Source organism: Marmota flaviventris, chromosome 4 (genome assembly GCF_047511675.1).
Source record: "Marmota flaviventris isolate mMarFla1 chromosome 4, mMarFla1.hap1, whole genome shotgun sequence".
Lineage (NCBI taxonomy): Eukaryota > Metazoa > Chordata > Mammalia > Rodentia > Sciuridae > Marmota > Marmota flaviventris.
In genome coordinates this window covers 126929369-126934960 of record NC_092501.1, presented here as the reverse complement: position 1 = coordinate 126934960, position 5592 = coordinate 126929369, and positions in this window count along the sequence as shown.

Sequence of the window (5592 nt, the reverse complement as noted above, 5' to 3'; positions counted from 1 at the left end):
TTTTACCAGTGTTCATATAGTGTTCATTCTTTAATACTTCAGAGCCTTTTCCATGTAATTTGGAAATCCTTGTTGTATTAGCCTCAGGTCACAGAATATGAATATAATCCTATCCAAATCATAGAATGCTAACTTGGGAACAGAGGATTTAAAGGTAATGTGGTCTAAACTCTTGATCTTTTCAGAATTTCAGCTTCTGAAGGCTTGGACTGCCTTTGTCATGTTCATTTATTATCTCTATTATCTAGCAGGTACTTGATCTCTATCAGGCATTTAATAACTATTGTTGGCTATACAGCAAGAAAGTAGGCTTAGAAGATTAAGAGAATGGCTCATTGCTTCAGCCATGTGACACAGATGGGACAGAAGACAGGTTTCCTAAATGCTAATCCAGCTCTATTGTAATAGATCAAAGGGAAAACAATCAGACATGAATAAAAGTAAGTTGCAGGTCAATATACATAATTTGATACTGTTGACATTTTTAAACTCCATCAAAACAATATGTATATTTCCTATGGGTGCAAATGTATTTCATAGGAAAAGATCTGAATGAAAACAATGGCAGTCGCTTCTGGGAAAAAGGGGTGGTGGTCCAGCAGAATTGAGGATGAGTGCCAAAGTGGCTTTACTTCTAACGATGTCATTTTTATAAACAATTCATTCATGTGTATTTTGAGTTATAAAATATTAATTTTAAACATTGTTTAGTGAATATTGAAAATCAGAAAAAAATAAAAACAGTGCTTACACATCTTCACAATTCTTACTTTGTTTATACTTCTGAGAGTTTAAGTTTTGATTCAAAAAGACCTATTTTTTTTTTTCCTGAACTAGGGATTGAACTAAGGGGCACTTAACAACTAAGCCACATCCTCAGCCCTTTTTATTTTTTTTATTTTGAGACCGGGTCTCATTGAGTTGCTTAGGGCCTCACTAAATTGCTGGCTTTGAACTCACAATTCTGTTGCCTCAGCCTCCGGAGCTTCTGGGATTACAGGCATGTGCCACTGTGCTTGGCCAATAACACATTTTTTGATGGAATTTTTGCAGTTTACTCTGCCATAGTGAGACTTTCAAAAGAAAACCTGATAAGGGTCTTTCTATTTTATCATTCTAAGGCTGATTCCTTATCTGAAAATGGAGTAAATAAGAACCCCTACACCATGTCACTCGGAGCTGTGGAGCATAGTAAGACAAGATGCCCATGGCAAAGCACTTTCAGCTGTGTGGCTTCAGCTGAGCTACTGGGCTCCAGCTGAGGTGTGCCTTTCTTGGGGGGTGCAAAAGACCATGAAAGCTCTGTATTAGAGCTTCTGTGATAATTTTTATTTTATCCCCTTCTGTTAAAATTTATGTTCTTTATAATATACATAACATCGGTATGGTAATACACACAATTACAAGTAAAAATCCATATATTGTGGGTATGTGTGTCAAATATGAGACCCTACCCCTCCCCAAATTCATCTACCACAACTTTTTTTTTTTTTTTTCTACAATTATTTGAGCAAAATGGAAAAATCCTATAAGGTCCAACGTGAGTATCTGCTGGGCTCTGCCTGTACTATGCTGATGACAGAAAGACAATATTTTGCTCCAGTTGAACACAGTTTGTAAATTTCTCATCCTTTAGTAGCCACGGCCACCCCAGCAGAAAATGTCCTTTGGAGATGTAAAAGGAACACATGCCCTTGAATCTGGCCTACGCCCAGGACTCCAATCCAAAGACACTGAATTTCCAACTTCAGAAGATGTCAGCCTTCTCTCTAGTGATAACCAGCAGTTTACTTTCTGATGACAGTATGTAAAGATAAAATCCTAAGCCTTCTTTTTGTGGATAATAAGGGCATACATCATCAGTCAATTAAATTAACATTTTAATCTCATTGGGTTTACTAGAACAAATTCAAAAAATGAGGCATGGAGGTGGGAACTGGGTGTGGCAAGAGACTTAATTTTTTTAATCCAATATATCATTTCTGGCACTCTGGTTTTGGAGAGAGAGAGAGAGAGTGTGTGTGTGTGTGTGTGTTTTCAAATTCTGCATGGAGAGTTGTAATACTGAGCACAGGTTGTTCAGGTGGTGAGTTGAAGGCAGACTGCTGTTTTAGTCATTGATGGCTGAGTAGGCTTATTAGAATAAAATGTACATTTAGGTCCCTTCTGAAATCATTTCTGTAAAAACATTGCCACCCAGTGTTTCAACTAGGTGAAGCACAGTTGACCATGAACTCTTGAAAATAGTTTTCCAGAGTGAATAGCCACAGCTCAGTCCCTTAGCTATACAGATGTCCCTGTCTTGCTTACAATAGACCTTTGGGAGCCACTTCAGATCCAAACTGTGTCACTAGATTAGGTCTGTTACAATATCTTTATGCTGGTTTTAATCAGGATGATAATTTATGATGGGTTTAATCAGGATGTTAACTCCAGTATAAATTGACCATCGATGGTCAAATATGGCCTGACAGACTATAGAATACTTCTTGCTTTAAATAGTGTAACCCAGCCCATAACTGACCACATAGGACAGAAAGGCTGTCATCCCAGATGTTAGAATGCTCCTTTGATTTTAAGTATGAATTCCAAAATCATCCTTCTGAGATCCCAGCTTTACACAGTTGTTCTGACTTTGCTTATCACAAAAAGTCAAGGCTAAGGATTTGTCACAACTTGATCCTTCCCTCAGTCTTTCTGCTGCAGTCCTATCCACTCACCCAACAAGAAACGATCTCCACCACTTTCAAAGCAACCTCAGACAGCCGCCTCTCCTCAGAGTCCCACCTGGAGAAACCATGTCCCATGCCTCACCATGGAGGAAACAGGTCACTTTTAGGTCAGGATCTGCCCTATGCTCTGCCACCCCAAGAGCTCAGGGTTTGTCAGGAATGTATCAGATGCCAGATCCCCGTGTCCAAAATTCCAAGAAGCACATGCCAGGCTTTTTAGATAGTCTTTTTCATTCCCTGTATGGTGAAGTTATAGGTGATCTTCCCTAATTTACTTTTACCTTCCAAAGTTTATACATGATAAACATGTATCACTTTGATAAACAGGGAGAAAAATCCCCAAATGAAATAAGAAGAATAACAACAACAATAACAACACAAATAGCTTATTAAACTGGGAGAGAAAAAAAATGGCAGGGAAACTAAAGCCTTCTTCAGTAAATTCCTTTTTTCTTATTTTTTGCTCTAGTCTTGATCTGTCTTAGCATTTTTACCAGCCCAGATAGGCTCAGTATATCTGGTTTTATCACACAAAATATGCTTTCCTTTGTATCTCCAAATAGCTTATTGTTCAGTGCTTTTGATTTTTTTGAACACTGGAGACTTCAGTTAGGCCAGACCTGCTAGAAGACCTCTGTCTATAGAGAACACACATCTGACATAGCTGAGACCAAATCTCCTTGCTCTGTGACCCTGAAGGACTTGAACACTCTGAGACTCAGCTTCTCTGTATTAGTTTGCATTCCTCATTGGAAGTGATAAGGCCCAACTGAAATAGATTTTAAGCAAAAAGTCACAGCCCCTTAGAAGTCCTCATGGGAAGGAAGTTTGAGTACCTGAACTTCAGAAATACAGAGCTCTGTTCTTATTGGACCCAGGAGTGCAAACACCAGGGAATTCTTTGCTGTGTCTTATCCCTGCTTCTCTTTGCCCATCAGTTTTCTCCTCTAGGTCTTTTCTAGGCTTTATGTCTTCTATCTTCAATTATCAGGAAATGAAAGAAAATCCTGGGTGTCTTAGTTCATTCCATGCTGACATACAGAATACCTGAAATGGGGTAAATTATAATGAACAGAAATTTATTTCGCTCACAAGTTTCAGAAGCTGGAAACCCCATATGGAGGGAGAGGATCTGGTGAGGGCCTTCATGCAGCATCGTCCATGGGGGGAGTACAGGCCAGAGAGTGTGCTAGAGAGAAAGAGGGTGCTAAACTCATCCTTTTTAAGAAACCCATTCCTACAGTAATGAATCCACCCCCGCAGTAACAGCATAATCACATTTTAAAGGTCACACCTTGCAACACTCTTGCACTGGGGTTAAGTTTCCAACACATGAACCCTGGGGAAACATTCAAACAACAGCATTGTGGAGAGACTCGTTGGTAAATTGTAAAGGGGCTGCTCCTGAACCAATAAAGTATAGCCAGGTGCACTGCAGCATCACTATAAGGACCACAAAAGCCTCACCGTAGAAGCATGTGGCATGAGGTATCCATTCTAAACCTCTTCCTCACCTGGTATGGTTAAGTTTTTGAACCAACATATATGGTTTTGTTAATTCTTCTAACTGGCTTTTCTTCAGTACCTACTTTATGCAAGCACTATTATAGACACTGGAGAATCTGCAGAGAACAAAGCAGATGGGCAGCCTTGCTCTACTGGGGCACAGTTCAGTTGCAACACCTGATTCACAGTAACCTCCTGCTAAACACTGGTGTGTGGATGAACAGAGTGGCTTAGAGTGGCTTCACTTGTGGTCCCCATGCACCACAAGAGCCAGTTTCTAATTTCTTTCCTTCATATCATCCCCCAAACCCAGACTTACCTGGAATGGATGTCTGCTACTTGACTTCCTGTGGAAGATGGAAAATTAGGAGTCACTACTGCCAGATCTATCAGTCTTGCCCGAGAACAGCCCCCAGTTACAGCTGTTGGCCAGGGTCTTCCCCAGCTGTCGCCAATACAATGAGATCAACTGTTGGTCCTGATGCTCACTTGCCCCAGGCAGGCCCCCTGCAGGGCATATACCCTGCTACCATCCCTCCCTTCGCCTTTACAGAGTTCTCAGTTCTCCAGTCTACTGAAGCATGTGTGTCCATGAAGCACCAGACTTCTGTAAGGTGCAGACGGATGACTAAAATGGTGGAGCTTGGCAAAGCAGCAGCATCTCAAATCAGAACATCGTGACCCAGGAATAGATTTTTCTCAACTTAGTAGATGCAGATCTTAAAACAAGAGGCCCTGACACTGGTCTGTGTTGTCCTCACTCAGGCTAATGGTCCTGGGGCCTGTGTGTTATATGTGGGATGGGAAGAGAAGATGGAAACCACCTGCTACTGTTTCCACTTGACATTCCCACAGCAGCTGTTCTTTGACCAAAGTTATACTGGAACTTTAGGGAAAACAACACTAGCCCAGATCTAGCAGAGAAGTGGCCACTTCACTCTGGGGGTCCAATTCCACAGGAGGCAGTGGAAATGGGAGAACCTGATCCTGTGGTTTTTACATAGGCTAAGGAACCAGGGTGTGCTTAGAGATGCCTCAGGAGCCACGATCCAGGACTCCGATGTATCATAACTATATATTTTCTGATAAACTATGTATAAATAGCTACCAAAGTCTTATTTTTGATATTTTGGGGGATTACACTGATAGTTATGTATATATTTTATGCACTGATATAACTATTTTCTGATTCCCCAGAGCTTATATACATATATACAATATGTCGACATATATGCACACACATACGAATTCACAATATATATGATTGCTACAATCTGTTTTGTCAATGATTTTTTTTTTTTTTTGTATGTGACAACAGCCGACCTTTGCACCAGACAGGTAAGTCAATCAGAAG